The sequence below is a fragment of the Camellia sinensis genome, chromosome 3 (genome assembly GCF_055761805.1).
Source record: "Camellia sinensis isolate YWXY chromosome 3, ASM5576180v1, whole genome shotgun sequence".
NCBI lineage: Eukaryota > Viridiplantae > Streptophyta > Magnoliopsida > Ericales > Theaceae > Camellia > Camellia sinensis.
This window is the reverse complement of record NC_138963.1, coordinates 22,507,083-22,526,294: the sequence shown is the minus strand read 5'-3', so window position 1 is coordinate 22,526,294 and position 19,212 is coordinate 22,507,083. Positions and strand designations below refer to the sequence as shown.

Below are 19,212 nucleotides of genomic sequence, written 5' to 3'. Positions count from 1 at the left end.
AGTCGGACATCTCTTGAACTCCGTACACGAACGTAAATCAAATTTTGGTGAGATCATACTATTCGACTTTGTCAGTAGCTATTTTTTTTTCCAACAATGATTCATCCCCCTTTTCCCCCACTCTCTTTGACCCCCTCTCTCTCTCATTGGTTACATTTTTTTTTTCCTACTCCTCCAATCACCACCCGCCACGTGGCAAGGGGGTGAAGGGGTGACCCCCAAAAGGGGGTCCCAAGCATTATTTTTTTTTTAATAGATCTGATGTGATGTGACTGATGTAGCTAGGTTTGATTTGATTGTTGTGACTTAAAAATTAATTAATTTATTAAAAAAATTATTTTATTAAAATAAAAAAACTAACTCATTTGACAAACTTTAAAAAAATAAAAATTTAAAGCAATCTAAAAAAAAGTGTGTCAAATAAACAAACCTTTTAGCATTAATTTTTTGTAAATTTATTTTTAACCAATATAGTATCTCTTAATTCCTACAAAATCCTTATTATTAAATATATTATATATATAAGAGAAGTTAAATAATAATTAAAGGGGCTCACACCCTAATGTGATTTATTTTTTAATAATTGATAGAAAATTATTATAAATATGAAAATAAATTACTTGAAACTGAATAATCCTAGTCTAATAATATATCTGAAAAACCAACAATTGGTACCAAAAACAACTAATAATTTAAAAAAATAAACAACTCAACACAACAAATGGTCTCATGATGAGGTAAATGTAGTTTTTTTGGGTTACATTTTGCGGCAAATTTTTTTGTCAAATTAAAATTATTGTTAGGTTTATGTGAAATAATCCGTGCAATAATGGTCATAACACCCAATGTTTTACAATTTATGAAACAAAGAAGTACTCATTTGAGTGTGATTTCATCTTTGTTTTCGTTTTTTACGCTTTCAAAAACAATTAACAAGGTACCCATTGTTTTTATATCATTTTTATTTTGGTGTCAAATCAAGTTTAAAAAATTCGAAATTACTTTTTGTATGTTTCTTAAAAGATGGATTGTTAATAGAATTTTTTTTTTTTTTGAAAATAGTTTTGAAACAATTTGCCAAACATATTTTATAGTTTTTTTTTTTTTTTCTTTCTAGAAGCAAAAAAAAAGAAAACAGATAAACCAAACAATCAAGTCAAATATTTGGTGCAGGTTAATATTTTCCATTTTTACTTTTTAATTATCAAATTTTAACTTATAATAAATTATACCAAACAATCTCATCAAGTTGCAGTCTGCCTGTGCACACCATGCTAGTTTGAAATCAACACACCCTCCTAAAGTCCATAATCCATTATTACGAATATATGAAATTTGAACCATTGATGTACAGTTGCATCTTTGGACAAAATGTGACTATAGACATTTATTGGAGTTTTTATTTGTGAAAGGGAAAGCTTTAGTGTTGTTTGGTGTGGATTTTTTTTCTTTTTTTAATAATTTGTGCTAGAATATTTGATACAATTTTAGCTTACAATTTATGATGCATCAATATCTAAAATTATTGAAACAATCTTCTATGTAAAATAAATAACTTGAAACAAATCAAACAAATAAAAATAAATTACTTGCAGAATTTATTTACCGAAACGAATAAGTACAAAAATTAATTAAGTTGTGTGTGTGACACTCTATCCTTAAGACAGATTTGCCCCGCTTCGGTGCTTACGGATAAATGACGTCTATCTCCTATGATACAATGTTTTTTAATATTGTAGTAGCACTCCAAACAATCTGTACGGCGAACTAGAACTTGAGTTCTGTACTCTCAGAATTTTCTCTAAAAACTAGTATGAAAAACAATACAAAGAGAGAGCAAAAACAAGAAGAGAATATGATTTCTGGATGTGAAAATCTGCTGGAAGAAGGTCTCTATTTATAGGCAGATTGGTGACTGTTGGGAAAGACCCGAACAGGTATGAATTTGAAATGAACAGATACAAATTTGAATTGAACCTGTTGAAATAGGTTTGAACTTGCCCGAATCTACTGGGCAAATTTAAATCATTTTAGAATAGTTTAATTTGTTAAAAATGGAAGGGAATTTCTTACTAGAGGAGGCACCTTTTGGACATAAAATTGAATTTAAATTTGATGCAAAATTTGAATTAATTTTGTCCAGAAAAAATAATTTTCCAGCAAGAATTTTTTGAAAAATTCAAACAAATTTTGTCCAAAAAATTAATGTAAGGACCAAGCCAACAACTTGCACCCGGACCTGGTTTGGCTGGTCGGTCAGACGGACGGTAGCGACGCATGTGGTGGTTTGATGTTACAAGGAGCTGGGCCTTCATCCTGATGACTTGGAGCAATCCAATGGCCCGATGGTCGGCTTCAATGGAACGCCAACGTGGCCACTGGGCGCAACAAGCTTGGAAGTACAAGCCGGCATTAAGAAGGTCAGGACAGAATTCATGATGATTGACACGCCTTCGCCATACAACATCATCTTGGGAAGGCCATGGTTGCATGCAATGGGGGCAGTTCCCTCAACATTGCATCAACTACTGCGATTCCCAACAGAACGTGGGATAGAGGAAGTTAGAGGAGATCAGCTACAAGCGAAGAGTTGTCCCATTGCAGCAATGAAATCTACCTGCAGCGTGCGAGAGCCAGAGAAGGCAGAAATTGAAGATGAAGACTTGGAAGTCCTAGAAGACGTCGGCAAAGAACTAGCCGAAAAGAGCGAAGAGGCGCTAAAGAAAATCCTCGTCCAGGATGGGGATGAAGAACGCTTCTTTCTTCTTAGCTCGGGCTTAGCCGAAGAAGAGGAAAAAAAATTGGAGACTTTTTTAAGAGCAAATATTGTGGTGTTCGCTTGGACACCTTACGAAATGCCTGGCATTGACCCCGAGGTCACTTGCCACAAACTGAATGTTGACAGGTCGGCCAAACCTGTAATTCAGCGAGCCAAAAGACCGACGTTGATACATATCGAAGCAGTAGAAGAAGAAATAGACAAACTTCTGGAGGCCAGGGCCATTAGAGAAGTACACTACCCAACATGGCTATCCAATACAGTGATGGTAAAGAAGAAGAACGATAAATGGAGGGTCTGTGTAGACTTTACCAGCCTCAACAAAGCCTGTCCCAAAAACAGCTTTCCCTACCCAAAATTGACCAGCTAGTAGATGCCACTTCTGGGCATGGAAGAATGAGTTTTCTAGACGCCTACAGGGGGTACCACTAGATCGTCATGTACCCCCCAGACGAAGAAAAAATCGCATTCATCACCCAAAAAGGCCTGTACTGTTACAGGGTAATGCCTTTCGGGTTGAAAAACGCGGGAGCAACTTACCAAAGGCTGGTAACCAAAATGTTCAAACACCTGATTGGCCGAACAGTAGAAGTCTACATCAATGACATGGTCGTGAAGACCAAGGAACCTAAGGGTCATCTTGTCGACCTAAAAGAGGTCTTTGATATACTCAAAACATACCGACTTCGACTCAACGCATCGAAGTGCGCGTTTGGAGTTGGATCAGGTAAGTTTCTGGGATACCTGGTAATAAGAAAGGGCATTGAGGCCAGCCCAAATCAAATCAAGGCTATCCTAGAGTTGAAGAGCCCGATATCGGCAAAACAGATGCAGATGCTAACTGGAAGGGCCGCAGCCCTAAACAAGTTCATCAGCAGAAGCTCAGACAAATTTAAACCCTTCTTCAACCTGGTGAAGAAGGCCACGAACTTCCTATGGACTGAGAAATGTGAGGCCGCTTTGCCCAACCTAAAGAAATATCTGACCACGGCTCCAGTCCTCTCAACACCTGAACTTGGGGAAGAACTGTTTTTGTATTTAGCAGTTTCAGAACACGCAGTAAGTGCAGTACTAATCCGAGAGGAAAAAGGGGAGCAAAAGGCTGTTTATTATGTAAGCAAAACCTTGGCCGATGCAGAAACAAGGTACCTACCACTAGATAAATTAATGCTGGCCTTAATAATGGCTTCAAAGAAGTTGAACCATTACTTTCAAGCGCACAAGATTATAGTACTAACAGAGCACCCATTGAAGTCCTTGTTACAACAAGGAGACTTAACTAGAAGAATAGCAAGATGGGCAGTGTCCTTGGGCCAGTATGACCTGGAGTTCAGGCCGAGAACAGCAATTAAGGGACAAGTTTTGGCCGACTTCGTGGCCGAATTCACGCCAGAATCCATCGAACATCGGGCTCCGTTGAGCCAAGATAAATGATGTCCAAGCAAACAAGGAGAAGCCCAGCCAAAGGCAAAAGAACAAGGAAAGGAAAAACTCAAACCCTGCAGCATTTACATCGGCGACTCCTTTCGCCTGTTGGTCGATGGGAGCTCAAACCGGTAAGGAGCGGGGGCAGGAGTAGTGTTAATATCTCCTGATGGGGAAATATTGGAACAGTCTATTCGATTAGGGTTCAAGGCTTCGAACAATGAGGCAGAATACGAAGCATTGATTGCAGGACTAAAGCTGGCAGTGGCAGCAGAGGCAGATGAGATAATAATTTTTTGTGATTCACAACTTATAGTAAATCAAACAACAGGAGAGTTTGCAACCCGAGATGAGAGGATGTCGGCATACGCAAAAGAAGTCATCAGGCTGGCAGCCTTGTTTCGCAACTGCCGATTTCTGCAAGTTAGCCGAGATGATAACAGCCACGCCGACGCATTGGCTAACTTGGCAAGTTTAATACAAACTGGAAAAATAAGGACAATAATGGTTGACTATTTGTCAAACCCGAGCATAGAACCACCGATCACAGAACAAAAAGCAATGTGTATGGACTTGGGACCAAGCTGGATGGATGCGATTGTTGCATTCCTAAAAGAGGGAAAGCTGCCAGAAGACCATAAGAAAGCACACAAGGTCAGATTGAAGTCGGCAAGATTCAATCTGACAGCGGACGGACATCTCTACAGAAGGTCCTTCACTGGACCCCTTTTAAGGTGCGTACACCCTTTGCAGGTTGAAGATTTTCTATATGAAATTCATGAAGGGGTTTGTGGAAGCCACGCTGGGGGCAGATCACTAGCTCACAGGGCCATTACCCAGGGGTATTGGTGGCCCTACATGAAAAAAGATGCAGAAGCCTACGTGAAGAAGTGTGAACAATGCCAAAGGTTCGTACCTTTGATACACCAGCCAGCTGCTGACCTGAACCCTGTATCCAGTCCATGGCCATTTGCCCAATGGGGCATGGATCTCATTGGGCAGTTGCCCCAAGCAACTGGGCAAAGGAAGTACTTGTTGGTAGCAATAGATTACTTCACGAAGTGGATAGAAGCAGAACCTCTTGCCAAAATCCGACATGTGGATGTCAAGAACTTCATATGGAGAAACATCATCACCATATTTTGCATTCTAAGAGCAATAGTTGCTGACAACGGAACGTGGTCTGACAGCAAACTCATCAAGAACTTCTGTGCGAAATTCAAAATAAAGAATTACTTTTCAACACCAAGTTTTCCCCAAAGCAATGGGCAAGCAGAAGCATCCAACAAAGTAATTTTGGATGGGATAAAGAAAAGACTGCAGGCAACAAAAGGAAAGTGGGTAGACGAGTTGCCCAATGTACTCTGGGCATATCGGACTACGCCGAGAAGATCAACAGGGGAAACCCCCTTTGCCATGGCCTACGGCACAGAAGCAGTTATCCCACTGGAGATCGGCATCCCAGGGATCAGAACCCAGGGAGTAGAGAATGGGACTAATGACATACTTCTAGCCCGAGATCTGGATCTCTTAGAAGAAAGAAGGGAGAAAGTTACAATTCAGCTAGCAGCGTACTAGCAGCAGCTTACTAGAGCTTACAATAAGAAGGTCATTCCAAGGGATTTTCAGGTCGGCGACCTAGTCCTTAGAAAGTTGTTGGCAACAAGAAGGACCCCATAGAGGGCAAGCTTGGCCCAAATTGGGAAGGATCCTACAGAATCACTTCGGTATTGGGCAATAGAGCATACCGGCTTGAAGACAATGAGGGCAAAACATTGCCAAGACCCTGGAACACTTGTAATTTGAAATTTTTCTATCATTAGATGTTCCTTGTTATTTTTTACCGACGTCATCAATAAAATTTTAGTAGAGTTCTCCAAAGACTTGTGAATTGATAAAAGATGCATAATGTTGTTTCTGAACAATGAGAACCCAAGTGGAACTCAGGTTCACGTTGGGGGCAGAGAGAAGACAAAAATGCTTAACGCTTGTTGAAATTTGTAGCAATTTACAAGTTGAAGTTAAGCCGAGATAATTGTTTATCTTCACTTGTTGAAATTTGTAGCAATTTACAAGTTGAAGTTAAGCCAAGATAATTGTTTATCTTCACTTGTTGAAATTTCTAGCAATTTACAAGTTGAAGTTAAGCCAAGATAATTGTTTATCTTCACTTGTTGAAATTTGTAGCAATTTACAAGTTGAAGTTAAACCGAAATAATGCTTAACACTTGTTGAAATTTGTAGCAATTTACAAGTTGAATTTAAACCAATATAATTGTTTATCTTCACTTGTTGAAATTTGTAGCAATTTACAAGTTGAAGTTAAGCCGAGATAATTGTTTATCTTCACTTATTGAAATTTGTAACAATTTACAAGTTGAAATTAAACCAGAGTAATGCTTAACACTTGTTGAAATTTGTAGCAATTTACAAGTTGAAGTTAAGCCGACATATATTATTTAACACTTGTGGAAATTTGTAGCAATTTACAAGTAGATTACTATTTGGCACTTGTTATAACTTAGGAAAAGTATACAAAGTTAAGATTAAACTAGTATATGTTTATCCTTGTTGAAATTTATAAACAATTTACAGAACAAGTACTTGCTGAAGTAAATCGTCAAGTGGCATAACCGAGATGTGTCACCCCGAGAAGATTGCACAAAGAAGGAAAAGTACATAAGACATGCAAAATATTCTAAGTATATAATTATGCAGAAGCAATGAAGAGAAGACAAGAGTACAAGCACTTAGAAAAGAAAAGTTGCATTAACATTCACCAAGAAAGGGGCACATCGGCCGTACAAGAGCTTACATTGTCTAAAAAAAGAAAAAAACAATACAAAAGACAAGACAGGAAAAACATGAAAATTAAGGTTCATCAGCATCAACAACAACTTGGGTTTGGACCTCGGAAGGTTCTGGAAGAGCCACCTCGGCCGCCTTTTCCATTGCAAGTTCTGCATCAATCTGGGCAAGGGATTCATCAATACTTTTGTCGGCTACAGGAACGTCAAAGGATGCCTGCTCAGGGGTAGTTTCCTTGACAACCACATCACCCTCTTCATCTTGAGTCAAGTCCAGGACTTGCTCAGTTGAAGGAAGGGACTTGGACGCAGTAACCTCCTTTGCTTTTCTCACCAAGGCATCATCATCTTCCTTATCTCCAGATTCTGAGTCTTCATCGGACTGAGCTGGTGGAGGAGGTGGAGGAAATGGAAAAGGAATATCATCGGCATTCCTCAGAGGCGAATCATCAGGGATATTTAGTTTTTTCAGAAGAGACATCCAACCAAGGGTGAAACCCTTGTTGCATGCCTGCTTCACTTGAAGTTCATAGGCTTCAGTGACGTCGGCCATACCTTAAGTGTACGCCTTTTCGTCAGCCTCTCTGATTTCGGCATCCTTAGTGGCCAGAGCCTCCTGAAGCTCCTTTTCGGCCTGGGCCATTTTTTCCTCTGCTTCTCTCTTCTGAGACTCAACCACTTTTCTGATGGCTTCAGTAGCCTCAGCCTTCTCTTCGACATTGGTCTGGGCTTTTATTGCAGCCTCGGCTTGGTCCTCCAATTTTTTCATTTCTGATTGAAGACCTTTGTTGGTCTTTTGGAGGGAAGAGAACTCCCTCTTCATCCCAACAAGCCTTTCCCGATTCTCAAAAGACTGCATTGAGAAAGAATGGGCATGCTGGATGGCCTGAAAGAAAACAGAGGTGTTAGAGAATATTCAAAGTATGAAATAAAGAGAAAGAAAGAAGAAAATTACCAAAAGTAAAACATTTACCTGAACGGAGTGTTGAAGCATTAGAGCATAGTTCTCATACTCACTATACTGGGCGTTTCGCTCCAGATCGCCTGGAAGAAGCAGAGCGGTACTGAGTGCGACGTTGACGTTTATATCATCGGCACTATCGCTTACCATGACAGGCTTGTCTTCCAAAGTAATTGTGGGGGCCCAGCGGGCATCGAGCTTTTTTGATCCTGAAGTTATTGCAGAAGAAGACCTCAACTTTTTTGGTTATTGGGATTCTAGTGGTTGAGACTCAGAGCGCCTCTTCCCAGCAGAAGGCTGAGATTTATCACTCTCAGCCAACTTTGAAATAGACAGAGTGTCTTCAGACTCAACCTGAGCTACCTTGGCCTTTGGTTGAGCCTTTTTTATTCTTTTTGGCTTCGGTGGAGGAAGGGTTTGTGTTGGTTGCTCATCAACAGATGATGGAATACTGGCCAGAAGATCTTTTACAACAGGCTTAGGGTGACCCATCTCGGCAGAAAAGACAAGTCGTCGCCAACGTTTTCGTTCTGATATTGGGACCAGGTATGGAGTCGAAGCTGATGGCTGATCAGCTGGATCAGATGTTGATCCTTGATCTGTTCGTGATATGGATACAGTCAATGGAGTTATAGCAGAGGGTGGAGAAAGGCTTTTCTTCTTCCTTTTGGGAACGTCGGGCAAAGTTGACTTGTATGATGGAATGAAATTGAGAAGCACAGATGCTTTCCTTTTATGGACTAGTAAGTCCAGAAGTTTCTTCAAGTCCTCACTAGGGACAAAGGATTGGCAAAAATTTTTCGGTGGCTGACGAACAGCTGCAAGAAGAACAGACGTCAGAAACAGACAAAGTATTTAAGACTTTGAAAGAAAACAGGCAAAGCTGAATATTGGGCTCTTACCCTTGCCCTCTAAAACTGATCGGGGAAGAGGGTAGAGATGGATGTCCTCGTCTGGAGCAAACTCCCCATTTCCTGAGGTAATGAGATAGTCATCTCCAGCCCCCCCTTGTTGGAGTCTGGGAGGTCGGCTACGATTTTGAATTCTGTAGACCACGGCTTAAGGTAATAAATGTAGCATTTTTCTTTCAAATTAAGGGCACACATGGTATAGCAATACTGGATATCGACTAGGGTGATCCTAGCGTTTTCCTGTTTAGCTAAGGCTATAGCACCAAAGATCACTCGATAGGAGTTGATTGCCAGTTGCATGGGGTTCAACTTATAATAGTAAAGAATCTCGCGAAAAAGAATGTTGAGTAGGAGTCGGAGTCCGCACTCAGTAAAAGCTACAATGGGAAAGGGCATGGAGTTTTTTGTAAGCATGATGGAGTCATCATCCCCAGCCAGCCTCAGATGGACATCGGCAGGGATGGAGAACTCTTGCCTAAAGTACTCAAGTTTGGTCGGTGTATCTACTCTATGTCTCCACATACCCATGATATCGGCCTGAATTAGAAAGGTTGAAATTCAGAAAGAAGATGTTTCTTATTGATGGGACCTCGGCAAAACCTAGGTTTGGGCTGGTACAGAAATTTGTAAGGAATATTTCAGTTTTTCCCTAAATCGTAGGTTCTACAAACAAATCCCAAACCTAAAACTATGAAGATGAAGATCAAAGGCACAGGTTTGGAAAAGACACAAAAAACAGAAAGCAAGAATGGAATTTTAGAATTAAAAACAGAGATGGTTTATCAAGAGCATAAAGAATACAAAAAATACAGGGTCAAGATTAGTGACAAATATGCAGGGAAATAGTGAAACAATGCGTGTGTTCAAGATATGGGCAAGGGCAAAATCATGGGAAGGACACAGTTAGGTGTATGAATCGCAAATTAAAAGTTTCAACAGATGTAGCAAAGGCAACAAGTAATGAAGAATATCAACAGAATTGAAAATGAAAGGAACAGTAGCTTACCAGAAAAGAGTGAAGCCGGTATGAAGATTGCCGAAGTCCGACGATGGTTGCAGGAGTAACAGAGTAGCGAAAGCTTCACCAGAAAGACGAACGAAGACAACTGTAGAGCTTGGAACTTGAGCAATGGCGGATTCGAAAGAAAGAGTTTAGAGAGAGAAAAAGCAAGAGAAATCAGATGCAAAAGTAGAAAAATGAAGAAAGGGGGAAAGGTTTTATCAAAAATGAAAACGGCGGCAAAAAATAATCAATACGCCTAGAAGAACGTATACGTCAGACAGCGCACGTGAGAAAGAGACAGCTTATGGGCATCTCACAGGTACGAACCAGTAAGAAAGAAACGCGTGGTTAAAAACGGTTGAATTATGGTGTATGACAGCTCATACGCATGGAAGGGTTCTTGAAATTCTTGTTCTTCAATAAAAGGATATCGGCCAAAATAATGATCTCGGCTGAGATACTGAAAACCGTCGTACTGGAAAAACGGAATAGGTTCCATCACCTTAGAATGCCGAGGTAATAGAACCTAGGGGGCAGTTGTGGGGATATATTTTTTGAGTACCAACACGTGGCAAGGTGACGCCGACATGTCAGCCGTGGTGCCACGTGTCCTGGTCGTGACGCCGAGGTGATCTTGGCAAGTTTAAGGTTATTCCCGAAGATATCGGAATCCGAGATAAGAGGATAAAAGATAAGGGACAAGAGTCCTAGAATAAAGAGGAGATTTAGCCAAGATAAGGATAAAGCTCTTAGAGAGTTTATCTTTATCTCTTGAGGAGTCCAAAGTAAGTACTGAATTGGAGTCCATAGAAGTGAGGCTTCTAGTGGGACTAGGATTAAGTAAACTATAAAAGAGAGGCACCCCCGTGGGTCTAAGGTACGCAATTTATGCTTTTGATACTCAAGCTTATGAGTTTAGCACTTGATTCATCTTTGAGAGATATACTGACTTGATCGTCGGAGTGCCCTCGGGTGGACGAACCACCGCCGGAATCTTCTCTTTCTGTTGCAGGTCAGTCAAGTGCCATCTATTCTGTTGGTGCTCTCTAGCTGGTTACTAAGCGGGCAGTGTGGTCAGAAAATCACCCACACAATAAGGGTTAAACTACCAAAAACATTAGGAAATTGATTTCAGACGTCTTGTGAGTTGCTCGAAAAAGTCAACAAAACAACATTTGACAACAATATTTTAAAAATGTCACTAATAAATGCAAACAAAACAATTTGAGCCAAAAAATTATTTTTCTTACGCAAATTTTGGTCTCAAAAGTATATTGTACCAGTTTCATAGCTAAAATCAAAATACACTTTTGATAATTAAATTATTTTGTCCTGGATTATTTATCTTTAAAATCTTAATTTGTTGTACCACTACGAGAATTAACACTTTTGCCGACCAAAAAATTGGTCGCTAAAAGCCCATTTTTGGTCGGCAAAAGTTATCCGCGACTAATTTTTTTGGTCGCTACTTTGGTCGCCAATTGAGGGTCGATAAAAGTAATTCGCGACTAAAATTTTGGTTGGTCGGCAAAAGTTGAATTTGTCGACTAAATTTTTGGTCACTAAATATTTAATTACCGCGACTAATTCATTTTGTCGCTAAAACACTTTGGTCGCAAAAAGTGATATTTTTCCGACCAAATATCTTAGTCGCCAATTGACACATTTTGCGACCAAAAAATTTGGTCGCTAATTATCACATTCAATGACCAAAAAGTTTGGTCGCCAATTGTGACATTCCATGACCAAAAAATTTGGTCGCCATTTGTTACTTTTCGCGACCAAACCTTTTGGTCGGCAAAAGTGAGTTTCCACGACCAAGAGCCGTTTTGGTCGGCAATAGATGTATTTTTTGCGACCAAAACTCTTGGCCGGCAATTGTCATTTTTTGTAAAAAAAAATTATTTATTTCTCGCGACTAATAAATTGGTCGCCAAAGCAGAAAAGCAATACACCTGTAATTCCTAATAATTCATTCAATCCATAATAAACCTATATTTTTAAAGCATCATTCAAATCAACTAAATCATTAACATTTGACACAATACAACTATTCTAAGTTTTCATTCACAAGGCACATCCATCTAGCATAACAATTTGAAACATAACTATTTGTTATCCATGCGCAACTATCAACAAATGAAAAAAAATATATTCTAGTCCAAATGAACAAAAATCAATCATATTAGTGAAACCAATCAGTGCACTATGCTTGAAATTGTGAATCAGCTTGATGGATTTGATCTTTAGATATCTCTGTAAATCTCAAGCTCGAGCTTACCAGATTCAATCTTTGCTTGGTCCAAAAGCTCATTAATTAGTGAAACCAGCGCTCTTCCACTGCCCTGTGCAGTTCTGACATAGTCTTGTTGAGTTACATCCAGATATGTGTCCATTAGCATCTGTAACATTCCTGTTGAATAAACATATATACAGACATCACTCAACAACCCCACTTTCTTTGTTTATTTTTAAATAATTTTTTAATGTTTTCCCTAAAGCAATGTATTTAAATGACTTAAAATGCTAAAGGACAATAACAAAAACTTACCAAGAACACCATTCATTGGGGTTCTGATCTCATGGGACACAGTAGCAAGGAACTACGGAGGATTGAAATTCAATTAGAACCATGTAGACATATTAGGTGAAGCCTAACAAAATTTCAATACATGAACTACAACTATCAAATACCTGTGATTTAGCAACATCAGCTTCCTCTGCTCGTTTCTTCAGCTCCATCATCTCATGGTAATCATCCTCAATTTTGGCTATTCGATTCACTGTTGCGTTGATTATATGCCCAAGAAGCAATGCAATTACGAGGATACCAATTGAAATCATCATCGCAAACCATTTAGTTTCTCATACCATTGGTTTTTGTTTGAATCTGCTTCAAGAACAAACTTAGTTGTAAGTCCATTTTATCACTTTGAATCTCAACCTAAGAACTCGCATTGACCCTTCTAAAATACACAGTAACAGATAGGATTAAATAGATCACCTGCAACGCATCTCATGTTTTCTGAGCGGGTCACCAAAGTTAAGTGTACTAACATGTTATAACCTATCATTTGATATATTCAAGCCATACATGCTGATAGGGTGCGAAAAGTTGGTGGTATCATACACATTCACAAGTATGGTTTGTTTGCTTGCAAGTTGTTGAAGCAATTTCTCCACATTTGATTCGATATTGAAGACTCCGCCAAGGTACCCGCTTGGCAGTAGTGAAACATTAAATGAAGTTCTTATCTAATTCAATCTTTCTGATCTTGTCTGCATCCTGAAATTTCTAGCCGCACTCATTATTTATAGCTAAGACAGTACATTAACTCAATTAATTCTATTTTACTTTGCGATGACCTCTAAATTTGTTTTATATTTTTTAAATACAATTTATTTTATGAATAGGATCAGTTATACAATTGTCATCATTGTATATTTATTTATTTCTTCTCTTCTCTATTCCCCCTTAAGGAGCTAATGACAAGTTTGATTTTTGGGCAGACAACATACCCATCAGTTGCTTGAATCCTCTCACTTGATGTTGCATTTGAGGGGAGATCTGTCTTGTAGACAGCAAAAGTCAATATGACTCCCAGGCGATTTGATTTGAGTAACCTGAAAGGAGCAGTGAGAACCCCTTTTCCTAATTCTCTTGCGCGCAGCACATTTTGCACAATCTTCCTGTTGGTACACAAGTTCAAGACACAAGACATTCTAAACATCACTAGAGGTCCCATTCATCAAGAGGCAGCATTGGAGCATAACTAAACCCAGCTTAAAAACAAACATGGAGCTCTCTTGAGATAGTTCAGTGAAAGTTTGCTCTGTTTCCAGTTTTAGTAAAGCATCTTGAGGTGGAGATTTAGCCTTTGGTTTACAGAATATAAGTACATTTGAGTGGTAGACTACTAAAAGGAACAATCAACCAAAAGAAATTGAGTCTAGCATGAAGACAAATTATATATTTAAAAAGCATGGTCAACCCTTTAATAATTACCTAATAAGTTCATAAACTTCAATAATTAATAAGTTTTAAATTTGGTATTGTGGTAAACGATTAATAATTCAATTTGTAAGAGAATAATTTGTGTTGATAGACTGTTAGTGAAGCAAAAAGACAAAAGTTTGATTTTCAAGATAATTTTTACACATTTCTAAACACTTTTACATATTTCTATACACTTTTACCAATTTCAATACACTTTTTACACATCTACCAACATTAATGACAACCCTATGGGCAGTCGTTAACATTTTCCATTGAAGTGAATGAAAACGTGCAGTCTTTAGTTGCAGTTGTCCATTGAAGTGAATGAAAACGTGCTTACCATACCCAGGCACCAGTGTATAATTTTGATATAATATAACAGTGACCATGTAATCAACAAAGAGAGAGAGAGAGAGAGAGAATGTCAAAAAGGGGTTAAGAATTACCCGCAACCAAATTAGCTAATCCAACAGTGTTTAAAGCCAAACACCCGGGAATAGGGATAAGACTTAATTTTTGACAAACCCACAAGCATATAATTAGTTTTTGACCATTGTCGGGTATCAATTATGTAGTCCTATAACCCCAAAAAAACACTAGCAAACAAACTTGCGAACCCGAAAAACCCAGTTGGCAATGCGGTCAGTTTAAATTTGTATACTCAAAAAGACTCAAAATTTTCAACCCTAGTCACTAGATCCCCATAACCAATTCCAGTCACCACTACGAGGATATAAACATACAAACATATATACATACATATATATATATATACACATAATCAAAGTGATAAGAAAGGAGGAGGAGAGTATACCAGTGCAGATCCAGTCGCCGATACGGGGGAGCCATTTAGAATCGGCGGGGGTTTTGGTGTCGACGAGAAGGCGGGGCTGCTTATATCGGTTGCAGAAGGACCTGAAGGCATAGTTGCGGTTCCTGCATCCACCGCACTCCCAATCCCCTTCTCTCCCTTCTCTTCCCATCTTCTCTGTAACTCTCTCTCTCTCTCTCTCTCTCTCTCTCTCTGAGGATTCAGGGCCACAGGATTTTGGCCTTTGCCTCCCCTTCCTCCACGACCACCTGACCCAGATCGACCTCCAATAGGTGTATAAACCTTCGAATCAGCCATACCACCACCAACTCCATACGATTAAGCCGTTAGGGTAGAAACTGTTAGGGTAGAAGCTGTTAGAGTATACCAGAGAAGATTTAGGGCAGAAGCTGTTAGGGTTGAAGTTTCCTCTTGGATAAGATCACACGGGATCAGAAACTCCCGATCCACACTAGACATGGAAGCCTTCATACGATTAAGCTCCTCTCTTCACTCCTCAAAGGGCTTCGACTGAGTAACTCGCCGAAACGGATCCCCTTGTGCAACCTCCACCGAAGCTAACCCCAACGATGCAACCCCTTTCTCTCTTTCATTCATCGCGATAATATCACTCATCAACCCTTCCATAGATTGCACAAAGGAAGAAGGGTTCAAATCGGCCTCACATACACAAAGGCTACTCACTGGATTTGCCTTTTCTTATTTTATATTTTTTTTTGTTTTCCAGGTACAAAACCACGTCGTTTTTTGATTGGCGACCAAATTTTTTTGATCGCCAAAAAATTTCATTTCCCCCCTCCTGGTTGTTCAAATTTCCCTCCCAAACTTTTGGTGACCAAAAGACCAAATTAGTCGCAGAAAAAGTACCTTCGCTGACAAACGTTTTTAGTCGCCAAATCTCAATCAATGGCGACTAATATATTAGTCGCTAAAAATACAAATTTGGTGACTAATTTTTTTTGGCTGCGGAAAATAAGTTTTTGGCGACCAAATTTGTGGTCGCCAAAAAATATGTGACCTTCCACGACCAAATTTGTAGTTGGTCGGGAAAAGTATACCACTTTCTGCGACCAACTCATTTTTTGGTCGCCAAAATATAACCTTCTGCGACCAATAATATTTGGTGGCCAAAAACAATGATCATTCGCAACTAATTAATATTTGGTCGCTAAATGTCATTTTTTTGCGACTAAAATTTTTTTGATCGGCAAAAGTGGTTGCCAAATGTGTAAATTCTTGTAGTGTACCCCATTGATAAAAACAAACTTACTTAGATGGTAAGATAGAAATAATTTTTAGACTAAAATCTTAAAACACCATACCGCCACCACCGCCATCGATGCCTCCACGGCTTCGACCACCACCACCCTACTATCTCCTCTCACCACCATACCAAAATTGTCACTAATACAATCACTAACAAATTTTGTTGGGTGAATACACAAACACATTAATTCTGAAGTCATGATCAAATATAAAAGGAGGTATGTTTTACAGTAAATAAAAAATTATTTGTCTCATAGAAACTCTTGCCTCTTAACTAGTTTTGCTGAATACGCATTGTACCTAGCTAAACTTTACTATCAAGATTTTTTTTCACCTTGATGGAGAAGTTTTTGAAATATTGTTTAGTGGTGAGTTTGCCTATTTTTGATGTAGCTCTTGCGAAAACTCTTAGAGTTTGTTTAGGATGTGGGTTGACTTTTTGGCCTTTCGGCTTTTTGGCTATTTTAGCCTGGGACAAAAAAGCCTCGTTTGGGATGAATTTTTTAGCTTTTTTGATTTTTGTGAGAGAAAAAATATAATGATTATGAGTTGGATGTGATGTTTTGTTTTATTGGATTAAAAAACTTGTTTTGCTTCTTTGTGACTATTTTAGTCAAAAAGACTAGGGCTTTTTCTCTCTTAGGCTACATTTGGGACACAACAATCAATATATTTGGTATAATTTCTATTTATAATTATAAATTTTAATTTGTTGAAAACTGTACCAAATAAATCTAATATATCGTTTTCTTTGGGGAGGGTGTATCTTTGATAAGAGTAAAGTTAATTGAGAAATTGGTCATGCACGTGTGGGGATTGAGAGAGACATTGATTGAATTATATCGTTTTCTTTAAGTGCTTTAAATGAAGAATTTGACCAAAAGATTTCAAATTAACCATTGATATCTCCAACTTTCTGTTGGGTTATAAGGATCTCTTTGTATACAGATTACAGAGTTTTCATGATGTCCAATAGATTTACCTTGTAAACTCCCTTTGCTTCTGGTATGTTTAGAAGATGAGTCACTGATATGCACTTTGGTACTCTTTGATAACTTTCATAGGGTATTCCAAATCAATTACCTGTTTCAGTATGGCCATGGCTTGTTGAAGGAAGTAAGAGAAAAGGAATGGAGATGAGAGGGAGGGGATAATGCACACTGGAGGAGAAGGAAGAAAGTAGGGGAAGGAAAAAAAAGAAAAAAAAAAGAAAAAGCGGGAAAAAAATTATTTCAGTTTGTTTTGGCAACATTTGTCAAACATGCTTAAATTGGTGTCTGTCATGCACGCTCCGTTAAATTTAACAGAATTTGTTACCTTTACGCTTCATACCAAATTATAAAAGAATTATGTGTATATTTTTTAAATACGAAAAAATGATGTGCTTTTATATTAAACCACGAGAACATAAAATGTAATTAACTCAAAAAATAATGACAAATTCAAAACAAATTTTCGTTACTTTCTTCTTTCACCTAGGCCTTTGGTCACCGGCCATGTTAAAAGTATAATTGGCTATCACACAAGTCATTTTGAAAAGATTCTAGCTCTAGCTACAATGGTTTTGAATTTCCAAATGTCACAAAAGAACAATAAAAGTCCAGGGTTTCAGAATTTGGGCCTACATTTATATTGAGAATTTGAATATGTGGTGGAGATTGGATGAATGTATTATGGGATTTGTAAAAAAAATGTGAATCAATATTAACATTTCTGAATTCTTATCTTTTTATTTTAGTTATGGATGAGTTGATAAGAAATATTCAAGATGATATGTCATAATGTCTATTTTTTACAGATGATATCATATTAGTGGATGAGACTAAAGAAGAAGTTAACACTAAGCTGGAGATTTGGAGATAAACACTTCAATCTAAAGGATTTAAGGTAAGCAGAACTAAGACAGAGAATAAGGAGTGTAATTTTAGTAACAATAATAATGGAAACAGATGAGAAATGAAGATTGAGAACCACGAACTACTTAAGAGTAAACATTTTCGTTATTTATGATCAATTATCACAACAGCTGGGAAGATTAGAACACGCGTGATTCATAGAATTAAGGCGGGGTGGCTTAAGTGGAAAAGTGCATCTGGAGTATTGTGCGATAAACGAGTACTCACTAGACTAAAAGGAAAGTTCTATAGAATAACTATTAGACCAGCAATGTTGTATGGGACAGAATGCTGGGCACCTAAGAAACAACATATAAATAAGATTAGTGTTATTGAGATGAAGATACTAAGATGAATATGTGGCACAGTTAGAAAAGACAGAATTAAAAATGAATCGATTCGTGAATAAGTAGGAGTAGTATCGATAAAAGATAAGTTGAGAAAGAATAGATTAAGATAGTTTGATCATATACAACAGAAACCAGCAAAAATAGTAGTGAAAAGATATAATACAGTGACGATAGATGAAAGTGTTAAGAAAATAGGTAAACCTAAATTGACGTGAACTAGTGTAGTAAATAGATATATGAATTTTCTTATTTTGACTAACTAAATAAGGTTTGATAGAATTGAGTGGAGAAGAAAAATTCATGTAATCGACCCCATTTAATAAAACTTAATCCTTGATTTGGGTTGAGTTGAGTCATTTTCCACATAAAATTTATAAATTTGTAATATTACTGACAAAAGAAATCACACAATACATATTGAGCCAACCATGCCAAATAATACAATGAGGTTTGGTTAACATCTACCCTTTCATCACTACATTTTTGGCTACATATGACTCAGCCCCCCATTCATGGCTCTTAAGTAATTTGTTCAAATGGATAAACCAAAAACTATAATGAATAATCTTCTTACGCTAAACTATTACATAATAATTTGTTTGTTTTCACTCAAAATAATTAAATTTCTTTTTTTTCGAATTCTGATATTGTGAAAATCAAAAGTCAACTTAAAATATATTTCGCCATTCCAACATATAAGGGTTTAAACTATCAAAACACATTAGGAGAAGGATTTCAGACGTCTTGTGAGTTGTTTAAAAAAGTCAATAAAACAACATTTAACAACAATATTTTAAAAATGTCACTATTAAATGCGAACAAAACAATTTTGAGCGAAAAAATTGTTTTTCTTATGCAAATTTGGGTCTGAAAAGTATATTATTCATTATTAAATGACCAATTTCATTGCTAAAATTACAATACACTTTTGACAATTAAAATATTTCGTTCCAAATTTTTTTTCTTTGAAATGTTAATTTGTTATG

General features: G+C 37.8%; 1 long non-coding RNA gene across 1 annotated transcript; it reads right to left on the bottom strand.

Annotated features, from left to right (window-relative positions):
- Nucleotides 1-12,430: 12,430 nt before the first annotated feature.
- On the bottom strand, nucleotides 12,431-13,099 carry LOC145820931 (uncharacterized). Its single transcript, XR_014362975.1, has 3 exons — nucleotides 12,891-13,099; nucleotides 12,581-12,776; nucleotides 12,431-12,489 (listed from the first exon to the last, which is right to left on the bottom strand). It is a non-coding gene; the product is annotated as an uncharacterized LOC145820931 (long non-coding RNA).
- Between the last annotated feature and the right edge of the window lie 6,113 nt (nucleotides 13,100-19,212).